General features: G+C 44.1%; 1 protein-coding gene and 1 long non-coding RNA gene across 11 annotated transcripts in view; one reads left to right on the top strand and one right to left on the bottom strand.

Moving 5' to 3' along the window:
• The window catches only part of LOC146580427 (nuclear factor 1 B-type-like), a 68,416-nt gene that overhangs the window by 39,656 nt on the left and 12,807 nt on the right, over nt 1-15,953 (bottom strand). The window lies entirely within an intron of this gene.
• On the top strand, nt 6,899-13,192 carry LOC146580428 (uncharacterized). 2 transcript variants are annotated; one of them, XR_014891269.1, is made up of 5 exons: nt 6,899-7,178; nt 7,798-10,312; nt 10,464-10,596; nt 12,208-12,272; nt 12,371-13,192. It is a non-coding gene; the product is annotated as an uncharacterized LOC146580428 (long non-coding RNA). The 2 variants fall into 2 exon arrangements; XR_014891268.1 differs by lacking the exon at nt 6,899-7,178 and having other exon boundaries at nt 7,634-10,312.

Below are 15,953 nucleotides of genomic sequence, written 5' to 3'. Positions count from 1 at the left end.
TCCAATTAACGCAAAAAACTTGTTATATCTAAAAACGCGTTGCCAAACGTATCATACATCCATTCAACAGTATCTCAGCCGGGCATTCAATCTGCGGCAGAGTCAAACCGCTAGTGTCTGTTGCTCGGATAACAGAAGCGGCATGCGATCGCCTTTGACACCAGGTTTCCTTCCCTCCTCGGAGCCTGCCGGGATTCGGGCCATGTATCCGCTGCCGCACCCCTGAGCCCTCGACCACACAAAGGTAGGAAGCGGCCGTTGGAGCGGGGCGCATTGTGACGAGGTCACTAAATCACCGCTCGTTTTATCCACCGCTATTTACGAACATTTCACCAGAGGAAATCATAAAGACAACAAGCCTGAGTAAATACATCTGAGGATGATTGCTGGAAAGAAGGGAGACTACAAAAGCTGCCTTACATGGACAGTTCGGCCACGAAACATTTTCAAGGAATACATTCACAAGGCTTGCACACTTTAATCCAAGTTTGATAGAAGTGGAACAAATACAACTTTCTTGGTAAATATTAACTTTTACTGTGTGAAAGGCACTGACTCATTAACACTCATCCTCAACTAAGGTTATAGTCTGACGTGATATCACATAATAATGTTACATAACATATTGGAAGAGAAAAAGATCACAAAGGTCCTACAAGTCAAACATTAATATAGACGTAACAACTCTTTCCTTTGCAGAGATTTAGAGGAGTAATGGCATGCTTAGGAGAGAATGTAGTCACTTTCTTTGTGTTGTCATCTGAGCCTCTCCATTCAGTGTTTTGGTAGCAGGTTTGGCCACGCACTCATGTCAGTGCCTCATTTTTTTTTCTTTTCCAAAGTTGCCAATCCCAATGTTTATAAAAAGACAAGAGTGAAAGTGAAAGAAAAATGACCCAAAAACCTGATCCCCCAGAAAGCAAAAGAAAAACAAACATATTACGTTATATTTATCAAACAATTCATTTATTAGCATTTAATATTTCATTTACCTAGCCCATGTCTCTGCTGTTCTCCTCTGCTCTCTGCTGTTCTGCTCAGCTCCAAAACAAACACAGTGCAACAGAGAGCACAGGAGACCAGCAGACTGTTTTGATTCTGAGATCAGCATTAGTTAGCTTATGTAGCATATCGTTGCCATTGCTTGTGTATTTTACAGCCTTATTCTGGGCTTATGATTTAGCTTTTTGGATCTTGTGCCCACAACCTTTCCGGTTATAAAGGGAAGAGATCTGTTTATTTTCTTTAAGAAGCTGGTGATGTCACTCAAAATCCAATCTATTATCCGCATGGCATGGCTCCAATTTAACATGCTTGTCCAGCCTAAAAAAAGAAACTTTTCTGACACTTTCACAGAAAAGTTTAAGGTCAGTCATTCAGATTATTTGAGATGTTATAATAACGTGCCACTTTTCCTTTTGATACAGATATGTGATGACAAACATTTGGAGATTTGACTCAACATGTCAATAAAGACAAACACGGTGCTTAAGCTGGAACAACAACAACTTGTATTTGAGTTCACCATGACTGACAGAGGTCAAAGGGCAACAGGTAGTAAACACTGGTATTAATGAATCGGTCACTTTGCTTTTCCTCAAGAACTAGCAGTCCATTAGCACCTTGTAAAAGGGCCACTTCTATGCTTTACACCAGCTTACGCCTGCTTTCACACAAATAGCGAAGCAAAAATATTCAATGCAGTGACAGAGTTAGAGAAACAGGATTCCTGGTATACAACGGCAGAAAGACACAGAGGAATTAAGTCTACATAGCCTGCTTCAATGCACATTTATTACTTTGATATAAGCTTATTAAACAGACCAAAAACATTTCTTCAGAGTCAATCTGAGCTAATTTTCCCCACAAAAACCAAAAAAAAAAACAAATTAGCATAAGATGAAGTGGGTCATTCTAATGTCTTGATTAAAGTAGGCCTCAGCTTTGCCCAAGTGGCCAAGCAGCAGACTGCAAGTTCAGCTTTGTGCACTGAAGGCCTTATCAGGGCCTCTTTCGTAAACAAGAGGAGGAGGGGAAAAAATAGCCCCATCCAACATAATAAAAGGGAGCATCAAAGCAGCTATAGAAGAGAATCAGTCAGAGTATTAGACGCCACTAGGGGTTGTCAACGTGATGGCTTAGATGTCACTGGAGAACATCTCCATGGATGTAAAGCGGGCAAACAAATTAAGAGGGATGAGCTCGCACTTGGTGGATTAGTATTAGATTTATGAGGACAACTTAGAGTCAGTGCAAAGCAAAGAGTACACAAGTCTGTCAAAGCTGTGAAGAGAAAATTCACCTTTACACATTTAAGTTCAAGCGACGACCGTTTAAGACTCACTGTAGAGTTATTTGACTATGGAGGTGTTCACGTAAAGAAGATCTGAGGTACATAACAAACCGGCCATAGAGCACTATCATTAAAGAAGATTGCAATATCATTTCTCTTAGTTAGCACAGGCAACTGTGGCATAGCATCTTCTCTAAAGTCTACCCTTGGTGTCTGACTGTGAGAGGGTGGTGAGGCGAGCCCTACATGCAGGAGTCCAACTGTAAAGGATATGAGGCACATTTATGTCAACTATGAATGAATGTTTAAATGGAATCTTTGAATGCAAAGCTTCTTGAATTCAAGAAGATGGAAAGATCCTTTAATGAGCTGATGATTCCAGCAGTGGTTTCATCGCTGACTATACGGACTAATACGGCGCCGGGTCCTGAGAGCCCTGAGACACTCAGAATTCCATATGCAAGACGATGCGAGGGTATTTTTAGGCCAGCACAATTTCCCTGTGACACATTTACTGCGAAGGACCTCAGGAGTGATAACGTGTACAAACTGCAGTCTGCTGAGGAGAGCGACAGCAATACTTGGAGCCACAGGAGAGACAGGCCAATTAATGGCAAGACGTCCTCTGAGTGCAGCCCTCTGTATAATCCCACAACCTACTTTATGGCGAACACTCCCCTCTTGCGCTGATGTGTGCATCATTAATCACATTTCATATCAAATGCATATCCCTAGCTACAAATATTCACTCCCAAATCTCTAAACGATGCATGTCAAACACTGTTCTTTACCAGAACGAGCGGCTCAAACTTTTCACATCTGATTATAAAGCAAAAGGAGCTGGCTAAACGTTTAAAATGTTTAATGCAATACCTTTTAAGTTGAAACACCTCCATACTTGTATTTCTGAGCGATGCCACGTGAAAAGACTGAAAATGCACTTATGAAAGCAGCTTTCCAGGGAGAAGAAGAAAAAGAAGGAGGAAAAAAAAAGTATGATGGTTTTAACTTCAATTTAACCAATGCCACTTAAAGCCAAGCTCTCAAAAGTCTAGCTCAGCACGCAGAACTGGCACTTGAGACATGAAAGGGCAGCTGCGACTTTTGGTTTACATTATATCTTAGTGGTTTCCACATTGTGGCCAGGGGATAAGCATCAGGAGAGGTTTATCTCTGTCACAGTGCTCTATGGAATATGTAAACACTACGTGTAATCAGTGCTGCAGTGAAATGGAGTGCAGGGGCTGTGTGGGAAAGTGAAGCACTTTAGGAATAAGTCGACATCTTTACTCGCTGAGCTCAAGCAAAGATAAGGCGCTGGAAGCAAAGCTGCAGAACCTCTAATGCTACTGTTGCAAAACACTCATTGCTGAAAACTGCTGCAAATGCTGAACACGTGCATTTTTCGATGAACAAAATCAGCAAGCCTTATGCAAGTCGCACTGTTAACTTAGTGTTAACTTTCACTTTGCTTAAGACCTTCGCTCTCATCTATCTTCATCTCATCCATCTCTTGGCTTTACTCTGTCAGCGTGTCTTTGTCCTCGTCATCCACCCAGCAAGGCGGCGGCGCTCCTCCTTTTTTTTTTTTTTTTCCCTTGTGGAGCACGGGTACTTGTCCTAGACGAAGAGCCTCTCTCCCTTCTAGAGCCCAAGTTTTAATATGGTGTCCAATCAAAAGTGATTAAGCATCGCAGAGCACAAACAATGCTGGCCCTTAAATCTCTGTGAACCCTCATTCACTCGAGCGAATGAAAGAACACTCTGTCTGCGGCGGCAGATGACAGACGCGCGCTTGAAGATAAGTCTTCTGCGTGAGCCCTTATCCTGCGAACACCCGCCGTTTGAGCAAATAAAGAAATAAATAAATGCATTACAAAACGCCACACACAACAGAACTGGGTGCCACCTCTAAAAAGGCATCAGTGGGGGAGGAGAAGGCTGTTATTTTGTCCGTCAGTGTTACGTCCCCAACATGGTGCCTCGAGATGATACCTAAAACCAAGTGGCACCGGACGAGGCCCAGTTGAGTAAGTGAACCATAACTCAGCTGATGGGAATTAAGTCAAGAATGGAGGACAAACATGCATGCAGATGCAAAGACAGCGCAGTGAATAAAAAGCCTGTTAATGTTCAAGCACAAACCCAACTGCGAGCAATAAATCACTAATAAAATCAACCAGCTGCCTCAAGCGCAGCGTCTTTCACATGAGAAATTTCAAAAAAGCAAATTTCCCACAAATCATCCTGTCTTGTACATAAATTACCAACAATTACAATGCATAATGTATGCGGTAGTAAAACAATACCCTGAACTAATGCATTAGATACGTGCGGTACACAGCAGCATGAACATTTAAGAAAAAGGGGGGACCGCTAACTAATGCTGAAAAGATATTGTTCTTTCTTTTTTTTTTTTTAAATGCCAAGCGCAAGAGCAGAATTACTTGGCAGCTGTTGTGCGATTTTTCATCATTAATATAAGAGCTGCTTGCAGAGTTGCTTAAATACTCTTTTTCAGCGCGTGTAATGCAATCTTGTACTCGGTAAGCTTCCATTTCTAGCTGGAATGACTGCAGGAAAATACTGGAACCAGTCCTGCTAAACATGGCAACCCCACTTGCGCGTATATTCTGTTATATTAATTTTTTTCCCCTATAAAAGTCTGCTATTGAACTGTTACAGCATCCAAAAGGCACTGTTAGCAGATCTCTATTAGCCCGTTTCAGGGATTCAATAACCATACACACATGTAGACGCATTAGCAAATTTGAAACAGAGAGAAGCAGACAAGCGTCATCACTGAGAAGTCATGAGAGGGAGGAGCTGGCACTATGACAACAAGACATTAGCCGTCTGCAGCCTGCTGCCGTCAACAAGTCAGCATGAGCACTACCATCTGACTGGGCTTTCCCAACACTGCCCCCATACACTCAGCCAAAACCAGCTCTTGCTGCTGCTGTTGCTGCTGCTGTTACTGGCTCCTGCTTTCAATTTCAAGAGTGGGCCAAGTAATGGCTTCAGCGTTTTGTGGTCTGCCGACACATATGGTCCGTGTAGCAGAACCAGTTCTGCCCCCCCACCTCCTCCCCTGTAGATCGTTTTGGGACGTGCACGGAGATGTGGGCAGAAGGAGACTGACACAGCCCCAGGGGCTGGCCGCAGTTATGGGGGGAGACGTGTATGGGTCTTGTTATGACTGCCAAGAGAATTGGTCTCAGCGGGGCCACCGCTGCAATCAGTCCAATGCCACAACGTGCAGAACTAACCAAACAGTATTTGTTTAAGGTTTGGCCCTTTCTGAAAATAATGTGTAGGAGGTTCTTAAAAATGCCACCAGCTGCATCGTTCCCAAAGACACTTTATGCACGACCATATGAGGAATCGACCCCAACTTTGACCAAATGGAGAACTCATTAATAATTAGGTCAGCTTCCCATTTAGCCTAATGGCACATGAGAAATTGTATTTACATTAAAAACAAAACTTTTATGAGCCATCATAGGAAGGGCCACATTAACCTTTTCTTTATTGCTCCCATCAGCGCTAACATCACCACTGGCAGTTAGGCTATCGCTGCCGTGGACGCTATCTGGCTGCATGACCTAGATTAAAGGTTATTTGCCCAAGTCACAGAGGCTGCTCCTTTGGCTCGCCCTTGTTGGGTTTCCTTATCGGAGTTTGTCTGGACAAATCTTGGACACAAAGCACCCATTTTGTGCTCCTCTCTGGAGATCCTGTTACAGCGTTCCAGACACGACGCGGTCCGCCACCAGTGCCTCTGGGAGCACGGCGTTTGGTTGGGGCGGTGTGATTAGCTGCTTCCTCAACTTCAAGCATATGATACATGTGAACTCCTCTTACGTCCCTGAGCATGCTTTTGTGCAGCGACAGGGTAAAATGATCGGGGGGGGTCAGATGATGTCATGCTGTGAGAATTTGGATAAAGTGACCCTCCCATCCTCATTACAAGACGATCCAAGGGTCCTCCAAGTAAATTCTGCCTTTAGCTACTTAAATACTTTTCTTTTGTAACTACTAAAATTCCCATTTGTTGCACAATAATGTCCTGTCATTAGATGTACTATGGAAATAATTGAGCATCTCCACCCAGCAGTATGCATTTACAGTCTGTGTGTGGATAGAGCTGCCTTGAGGATGATCCAGTGGCCTTATTCCTCCTGTGCTCTACAAGGACAAAGAACAACTAAGAGAGCAGGGTCGAGCGAGGCAGGGAGAACGAGGAAAACGAGAGAGAAAAAGAGTAGTGTTCGCTGACCTCATTCTGACAAGCCCGGGAAGAGTCTTTCCTTGGAACCGTTTCGCAATAGCACTGTTGTTTATACAGGTGGTGGGTGAGTCGAGCGAGATATGCAGAGAGCATGCATTTTGCAACACCTCATTATGAATACTAAACACAAGCAGCATGTCAATTCACACAGCGCACACACAAACAAGCACTTCACCCACACTCCAAAGAGTGGTTCACGTTTCATTTAAGTTGTGACATTTGCAGGGAATGCGTCACTTTGTGGGCAGTGGCCAAATCATTCCACTCTGTTTAAATTTCAAAGTCAAGTTCCTTCACACAACCCAAGAGCTGTCAAATGCTACTGTCCCCTCGTATTGGCTGCCGACTGCAAGCCTCTTGGAACGGATGCCTCCGGTTGCCTTGTGTGTTTGGCTTTTGGGCCGTCTTCGGCAACAACATCCACTTGGCCAGAGTTCAGCCCTGTGGAAGGCTACAACAGCCCAAAGGTGGCTGCCAGGACCATTGTTTATGCAACAGTATACTACTGCTAGGTTAAAGGGAAAAAGAGCAAAACAGTGGAGGGAAATGAAGGGCTCCTACCTGCAGCAATAAGCTTCTGTCTTTGTACACATGGTGAGACATTTTAAGAATATTATTATAACTCTTTCTTTTCTTTTCTGGAGCCAATATCTTAAGCAAGTTAATTCACAAATTGTACATATGTGAGAATAACCCTGTAAATTTATAAATACTATGCTTTAGATAACCAACTGTCTTTTCTAAAAGAGGAACACTCTCGAAATGACACAAAATGGAAAACCAGGACCTTAACTAAAAGCCATTTAAATTTAATGAAATCTTACCCAAACTAAATAGATTTTTGTGCTTTTATTTCTGTAACAGTTGAAGCCTGAAAACAAACCCATGCGTAAGTTAATGTAGCGCCTATCTTATTTTCCCCACTAATCAATGAGGTGAACCAAATCCATTATATCTTAGAAAGATGTGGAAAGAAAAAAAAAGGAGAAAGGATCCACACAACAGCTGTTTGGTAAACATACCAAAGTAATTGTTCCAAATGCCTTATTTTAACACAGATTAAATACAATTAGAGGCTGTTTATCTAATCACAACAAGTCACTCTGCCAAAAGAAAAACCGCTGTCATTGTTCCTAGCAGTTCTGCTCCGAGGAATTAAGCTGGAAATAGGATAACTTTTTTTTTTTTTTAAACATAGCTTCTCTATGTACAGGAAGGAACGTTTACACACTTGCTGCGGGGAAAGAATATGGCTGGATCGTTGGCTGGCTAAGGCATGGGTCTTCTGAGGTGAATACGAGGAATTCAGGTCAGTGCAGCCGAGACGTTTAACCAGATCAAGCCGCTGCAGCCTGGGTGGAAATAGCACGGGAGGCCACGGAGGGGGAAACCAGTGCGTCACAGCTCCCGGCCTGAATCCAGGCTCACCCCCCACCCCACCTCCCCAATGCAAACAAGAGCCATAACTTCCCTAATGATCTGAGATCATGTACGCCTCACACACACTTCGCCAATAGGAAGCGCTTCCTCTCCACCTTTGACCTCAGAGTGGGTGTGTCTACCTTCGACTTGACATGTGGATCAGGAATGGTGCTAGAGTGATTTGATGAATAGTTAGTGGCAAGTTCATCTATGAGGTTTGAAAAAAGAAAAGCTTTAATCTGAGAAAATCTTTCTGCAACACCAGGAAAATCTTGAAAAATCGGATTTTAAGCCCTAACAAATCTCTTAATATCTTAAATGTTTGCCACATTTTGATAATCTGACACCGACTTGTTTTCATTTACAGTCTCTTCCCCCCCACCCGTCACACACAATTGCTCTGTGATTCAGAAGTCCAACACCGCACTCACTCACACACACACACATTGTAAACAGTCTTTATTGAGACGTGAGTGCTTGTATAAACATAGACAAGCTCTATTGAGGGTCCGGGGCTGGGTTGAACAATAAGAGGGGGAAAGTTGCTGGACGTTCCTCACAGACGGTGTGTACAAAATCCAATTATCAGAGCCGTGGCATTAACATTCCAGCAGTCTGGCAGGTGACGGCTCCGTCTTTTCAGCTCCCCCCACCACCATCACTCACACACACACACACACACACACACACACACACACACACACACACACACACACACACACACACACACACACACACACACACACACCGCCAGCATGGGATAGTCTCCCTAGGCAGCACCTCAACAATACACTTACACACATGCAGCCTTCTTCAGCTCCCCCTTTCTAAGAACCCACAAGTATTGAGACATATATAGCAGGAAGAAGGCAAAGAGAGGGGAGGCAGTTGGGAGGAGTGTGGGGTCCACCAGCGACACTGATCTTTTCTTCAGGAGATCAGCGCAACCAGCCTAGCAGGCAGTATCAGTCAATGGGGCATTCTTCTCCTCTCTGTGTTTGGGTGAGAATATGTTGATCGTCGATAACGGCGCTTTGATCGCCATAATGGGGAAACCGCGTTTTGTTTTGAGCATTTGCCTAAAAACAGTGAATGCTTTGTCAGCCTTCGGGCGATGTTTGCGGCATACAAGACGCCGAACTCGACAAAGGTTGAAGGTAAAACAAAACTATTGCTGTTCTTGGCTACAGGGCGGCGTCTGAAGGATTAAAATAAAAGCCGGCACTTTAGGGCTTCTCAGCGAGGGAAGCAAAACACACACAAAAAATACAACTAAAGAACTAAAACTGAGACTTTAAAGTGCTTCTTCTTTGATTACACACACTAACTCCTGTAATTAGCCTCTGCACCTTCTTCCAGCATTAATCCGTCCGGTTTGACAAAGCTCTATCCACCGTGCATCGTTACCAGGTTTTCTTTTTTTTTTTTTGCTAAACATACTGTACATACAGACCTTATCACTATAGGATATGGTGTACGTGATAATGTGCATGTGATATGTAAAGCCTCTGCCTGGTGTCGTGCTCTGTATCCTTGTCAGGTCCTATATATAAACATACATCTGGCCCCCATTCTGCTCTTTCCATCATGTCATCCTGCCTACATGGGAGCAGGCTGTGGGAGATACATACAGTTCAGTACAGGACAGGACAGTAGGGCTGGAAGAAATTATTGTTTTCATTTTTTTTGACTGATTCTTTTTTATTATATGTCAAAACGCCTGGTCTTAAGCTTCTCAGATCCAAAAGCAAATCTTTCTTTTATGGTTTTTGCCTGACTAGTAGATTAAGATTCAAGCAAAAAAATACTCAGGCTGAAAGCTGGGAATAAGAAACGTTTGACATTTTTGGCTTCGTAAATGATGATTAATGAATCTAAATTAAGCTGAACTAACTTTTTCTTGATTAACTGATACAGTACACGTACTGAAGCCAAACACCCTGCTGCTAAAAAGTTAAAAGTCTGTTCACTGAAATCATTTTATGCATTTATTCTGCATCAATAGCTAACTAGGATTTTATGGGCATTTTGACTTGATGTTGTATTCCTTCCTTTAAAACAGTTACCGTTTTTTTTTTTTAAAAAACGCCACCTTTAGCTTCTCTTTTCACAGCTTAAAGTAACTGAGAAGTCTACTTTGTCCCCCTATAAACCTCCTTTTGTTGCTCCTATTCTCCCCCCCTCTTTGTGTGTCGCTGTCCTCCTTTGCGGTGAGATGTTAGTCAAGTGTCTTGTGGCTTTCTCCACCCTCACCAGAAGGCCTGCCCGCGGTTAATTATTCTTGGATGGCGGATGAAAAAAAAAAAGTGAGTTCTCTCTTTTTTTTGTTCTTTTTTTCATTAGCTCAGCAGCAGTTTCCCATTCATAATAGTTGGCACTGGTTTCGCTCTGCCTGCCAGAGATCACACCCCAACCATTTTCATTTTCCTTCATCCATTTGTTTCATTCATGTCATAGATTTGGCAGGGGCCTGCATCGTTTTCCTGATGGCCGCCGACCCTTCAACACCCTCCTTTTGAGTCTCAAACTCCCGTTTGTGGCTTTGTTTTGGATAAGAGCGGAGAAAATGTGGAAAAAAAATTTCATGCTGGTTCGTATCCAAGGGTTGTTGTCTTACTGTATTTCAGGACTGGAATTATTAATTGTAATGTAAAACTGAAAAAGGGATACTTTAGCAAAGCCATATGAAGCTTTGCTGACATGCCCTTGGATGAAAAGAAAGTCATAATAAAACTTTTCCTGGGAAACTGAATGAATATGGTTTATGTATGTGATTGTTGGTATAATTCCAAAGTTAAAAAGAACCATTAAGGACTGTGGGCTACCATTCCCTTGCCTTCACACAGTTTATCCCATAAATTTGCACAAGCAGTGAGCACACCGAGTAATACGCTCTCCACCAGAACTTTAAGTCTATTACACAGTGCGTTCAACAATCTGAGGCCCGGAGAAACAGTATTTCATCATGCAACTACTGGAAATATGCCCACTGACAGGGAATCTGGATTGCACATACACACACATATTTAAAAAAACAACAACAAAAAAACTCTTCCCACCCACCTGTTCTTGAGACATTTTGCTAAATCTATCAACTTCATCTGCTTGCATGTATTTTATTCCATACCACACAGGCCCACAAGCAGAAAGCACACGCGTTTGCATGTGCACGAGTCCAAACATTCAAATGTAACGTACACGTCTTCTCTCTGGGGCTGCAACCCGATCCCAAAGCACTCCAATGTGACATTAAAAACCCAGACTCTTTACCGTTAGGAACCTGGATTCCCAACATGGAAACAAACAAGATGGCTGCCGTGTCTCCAACTGAAGGCGTTGTTCCTCGGCTCCCATCTGAATGGAGTTAAGAGGCTGGCTAGCAGGAGCGGAGAGGAGAAGAGTCTCCTGGGGCAGTTGGCTCAGCAAGCGGGACCAGAGGATGGCTGCACCGTGGATTAGGGCCCCACAGTGGTCCATTGTTAATTGGGCGCCATGTGTGAAAGCTACAGAGAGATTAGTTTGTACAGCTGCTGCCATTTGTCATAACTGCCCTTAACAAGACACACATGGCAACGCAAGTTACAGCCAGAAGTTTTGCAGAAAAAAAGGGAGTAAAAAATGTCAGGCGAGCGTCTAACAGTTTGCAGAACAGGGCCCGCATAAGCAGATGAAGATGTTCCTGGGAAACACGAGCAGACTCGGCGGGGATCCCATAAGAGATGATGAGCTTGAGCATTACTCATTTAGCCATCTGTAGGTCAACTAGAGTCATTATCATAACTGCTCAAAAGGACTATGCTAAACCAGCACAGATCCCAGACCACGGGTTGCAAACAATTCGGTGAAAATTATGAGGGAAGATCTGCGATTACATCACGGCCCTGTTGGGCAGAGCTCAAATTAGTCAGCGTCTGGGTTTTGTTCAACGAGCAAGAGTGGGATACAACACAGATAACAAGAGCCTGATGACCTCCTGTTAGCCAAATTTCCCTACTAATGTAGAATACAGCATTAGGTTTAGGAGACGGATGCTGGAGGAGAGGCTTTTTTTTTAGGGGGCGAGCAGGAATGTGCAGTGTAATTGTGGGTTGGAGGTATGTGCACATGTTGGAGGCCTAATTACAATCTTGACTTGGTAAATCTGGAACAAGCTTTTAAAAAGGAATCCCACTTTCAGCTTTTTCTTTTTTATGCCTGACAGCTCCCGGAGTGGCGAGGAGTTGCTGCTCACCAAAACTAAACGCAGTCTTTTGAGGAGAAGTGCAGGTGAGTAACCACAAGACGGATTTGTTGCAGTTTCTACGTGCATAAGTGAGAACACAGGTCTCCATGTGTACATTTTTGGATTTGCATGTCAAATTTAGGGACGCTTCTCTGAAAGTCCCTGTGAGCTAAACAACCAGCTGGAGCTTTGTGCCAGCATAGAGAGCGGGACAATTCGAGAAGAACTCAAGCTGTTGGGATCCGGATCGTCACACAGACTTTTAGTGGACACCATGGTAACGAAGCCTCTTCTTCTTCAAGAAAAATAATGGACTTCATTAACTATCCTGTTAGTGCTCCTGCTGGCTTTAATCACGGGAGCACACACGGCACTGGACCAGCCCACTCCTAACACAAGTATTAGCACTTTGGGCTAACAATTTCATCACTACTACAACATCAAAATTCCCCTCGTTTCATTTTGAAAAAGTTATAATTAATAGCTACATTTTGTGATTACAATTTGTAGTATGGTTTAAAATAGGAAGAGCTTATTTTCACTTCTGATTTAAGTTGCTGGGTTGTTGTGAATGCTGCATTTATGGCGGTGCAATTCTCCCATATTTATGCACATGCATCTACAGATAATATGAAGGAAATGTGCACTTTTCTGTTCTCCTTTTTAATCACTGAGTTTTTTTATTAATGCCTTGATGTAAAGAGAGAAGCAGAACTGCCTGTGACAGAGGAGAAAGTACCTCTGTGGAAAATGTGTAACATCTGCAGTTTGGTGATCCTGAGATATGGGATTTTCATGTCGTTACAAACAACGAGAAGTCCACATTTCCTCTCCTGTCTACCCCGTGTATGGCTCACTTTAATCAAACACAGCCCTGCTGCTTCTTCGTGAAAACAAGTTGCTGTACATGCTAAAAATGTAAATGACTTCTTTTTCCCCTTTTTTGCTATATAACTTTTCTTACTGTAAGAGCCAGTAAAAATAATATATATGCACTCAGTGTTTATTGTTTATTGCACTGCTGCTTAACAGTTGGTTTCTAAATTTGGGAGTTTTTTGTTTTTTTTTGGGAAAAGTCAACCCAACATATGCGAGGGAGGAGTGCAGTTCCTTTTGCTTGCTTTGACAACTCAATGGGGTGCTGATGAATCCGTCCCAAGCAGGCCATTCCCAAGCCCCAGACACCATATCCCCTCTCTGACCCACTGCACTGACTTTAGAAAGAAATTCTCTGGGGATTCGCCCCCCACCCCAAACAACAACATGCCCACCCAAAAGTACATTTCGCACGGCGCTGTGATGGCGGGCCTCTCTTTTTCTGTTCCACTCAGGTCTTGTCGAGCCGTCACAGTGATGGGCCGTACTGTAACGCCAGACAAAGGAAGAGACAACCATCACTCTAGGCCACTGATCGGCCTTGTCTGGCCTGAAAAGACTTTGATGGGGCAAAGCAGAGTGGGGGGTGCTGCTCAGAGAAGTCAGTGTCTCCTGGGAAACCACTCCGATTGTCTGTCCCTGCCCAAAGTTCCCAATAACACCCCACCTACTACCCCTTCCTTTTTTTTCTTCCCTTCATTGGTTGTTCACAAGCCTCCATCCTGGGTGAAGGGGACTGGCTTTTGCATAAAAGTCTCATTCTGATACTCGAGGGTGCTTTTCTCCTGACTGACTGGAAAAAATGCAAGGTCAAAGAACATCTTCACACAAATTCTCTAACTAAGACTTTTTGTCTTCCCTCTAAACCTTCTTATCCTTCTTTTCACTCCAGACTCTGCTGTCTTACATGACCAGTCTAGCAGGCAGATGGGACAACAGTAGGTTTTTCTAGCAGTTACGCTAGTACAACGGTGAAGAAGAGGGCGCAGCCACTGGATGGAGAAGCTCAGGCAGCAGGGAGGGCCCGCTTTGTAAGGCAGGACAGTGATAAGGTCTGGGATAAGGGTGAATGTACCCATTTGTCTTCATTTGGTAGGACTGGCAGACAGGATGGGGGGTGGGGAATCTATCCGGGTGAAGTGGGAGGTGCCGGTCCTCCAGTCAAGTGGCCTCGGGGGGATTTGAAATGCATTTGGGGTCCTCCCCAAAAAAGCCTGGGAAAGTGTGGGGAAGCTGAGATCTTAACCATAGACTAATGACACAAACTGCAGACCTTAACCAAGTGTAGCCACGAACGCAAAACTGAGTCTCCTGCTGAAATACACAAGAAAAGCCTTTTCAACACAATGCCTGAGCCTCACAATGCAGAAGAAAGGCCTCGTCCCGTTTTTTTGACAGATGCAACAGCGCAAACTGTGACACAAGCAAATTAAACACACTGTAGCGGAGCAAAGGAGGGAGTTGTAAATTTTGTTGAGAAAGAAAGCATCCACATTTCTCTGTGGCCTCTGCTCCGAGTTGCCTTGTTTCCATGGCGATTTATGTACACATGGCACACAAAAGAGGGCTAAGGAGGTAACACGGCCTGTTTAAGCCTTGAGGTATTTGCTCGAGCAAAGCCCCGCTGCTAATAACACAAGCTTCATACTGTGCCAGGCAACCTGGCTGCAATGCACCCAGGTTACTGTTTGAGAAAGAGCAGGAGAGGAAAGAAGGCAGAAGGAAGTCAGATGGAGATCACAAAACAACCAAAGATCCTGGAAAGGGGGTGAAGACATTAATACAGAAAGAAAATAAGCGAGAGAGCAAGAAAGCAAGTGAAAAAAAAAAAAGAAAAGGAAAGAAAGAAAGGCTGCACTGCAAAACATAAATAGCTGGCGGGTTAAGAGAAAAAGGATCGGGAAGACATTTAGTGGGAAGCGGAAATCAATAAGGCAAGCGGTGAAGCTGGGAGGGAGTTCTAAGTGGATTAGATTGAGAGAATGTGTTCGATAGGTTATGGCTCTGAGAGAGAGGTAGCCAGACACCGCAGGCTCTATTGCATACTAATAAGGAAGCCAGCATGGAAGCTAAGCACAGGGTTGTGCAGTTCACTGTGAAGATTTTTTTCTATATATCTCTGGCATCAGTGGTTACGGTTTTTCCCAGGGTTTGGGGTTTAGCTTGTTCCTTAAAATTCATGTTCAAGATAAAACTCCATCTCGACTGCAATGAGAGCTATTCTCCAGACTTGTTCTAACATTATGGCACAAAATTTACAAGGAGTTGAGTAACTGTAGTTAAACTTGACAGCGGTGTCTTTAATGCGCTCCTCCTTACAACAAGTTTTGTTTCACGTTTCTGGCATAAACCCAGCCGCCATTTCTCTGGCCAAGCGCCTGGGCCTGGGACAGCTGTCATGGTCAGAGTCTCAGGCTTGAGGGAAAGCCAGGGACTGAGAAAAGAAAAGAGAACGGGAGAGAAAAGGAGTGAGAGTCACTTGGCCGGGCAGTGTGCCGCAGGGGTGATTCCTGATGGCAGAGGAGGATAAGGGGATACGAGGGGGGAGAGAGGCAGGGAGGGTTAGATGTTTTGCTTAGTCACAGACCTCCACTGTGACCCAGAAGGTCAGACCTCCGCACTGGCCGCCTGACCAAAGCCTCTGAGGCAGCCAGGCGGAAAACAAGATGCAAACAGCGATCCCGAGCAGTGTGGCGAGCAGGCAGTGGAGAGTCTTGAAGATACCGACCAGCCAGACTACCCAGCTTGAGGGATTGGTTCATTGGGTGAAGGGGTGTGTGCGGGAGACAATCACAAGGGCTTACTCCCCCTCACTTAGGCCAGTGAACCAAGGGACCACCGGCTATACC

The sequence above is a fragment of the Mchenga conophoros genome, linkage group LG3, assembly GCF_057382185.1.
Source record: "Mchenga conophoros isolate Kocher_MC1m ecotype Shallow Benthic linkage group LG3, M_conophoros_male_GT1.1, whole genome shotgun sequence".
Classification (NCBI taxonomy): domain Eukaryota; kingdom Metazoa; phylum Chordata; class Actinopteri; order Cichliformes; family Cichlidae; genus Mchenga; species Mchenga conophoros.
The sequence above is the reverse complement of the archived record's forward strand: the minus strand, read 5'-3'. Positions and strand labels throughout refer to the sequence as shown.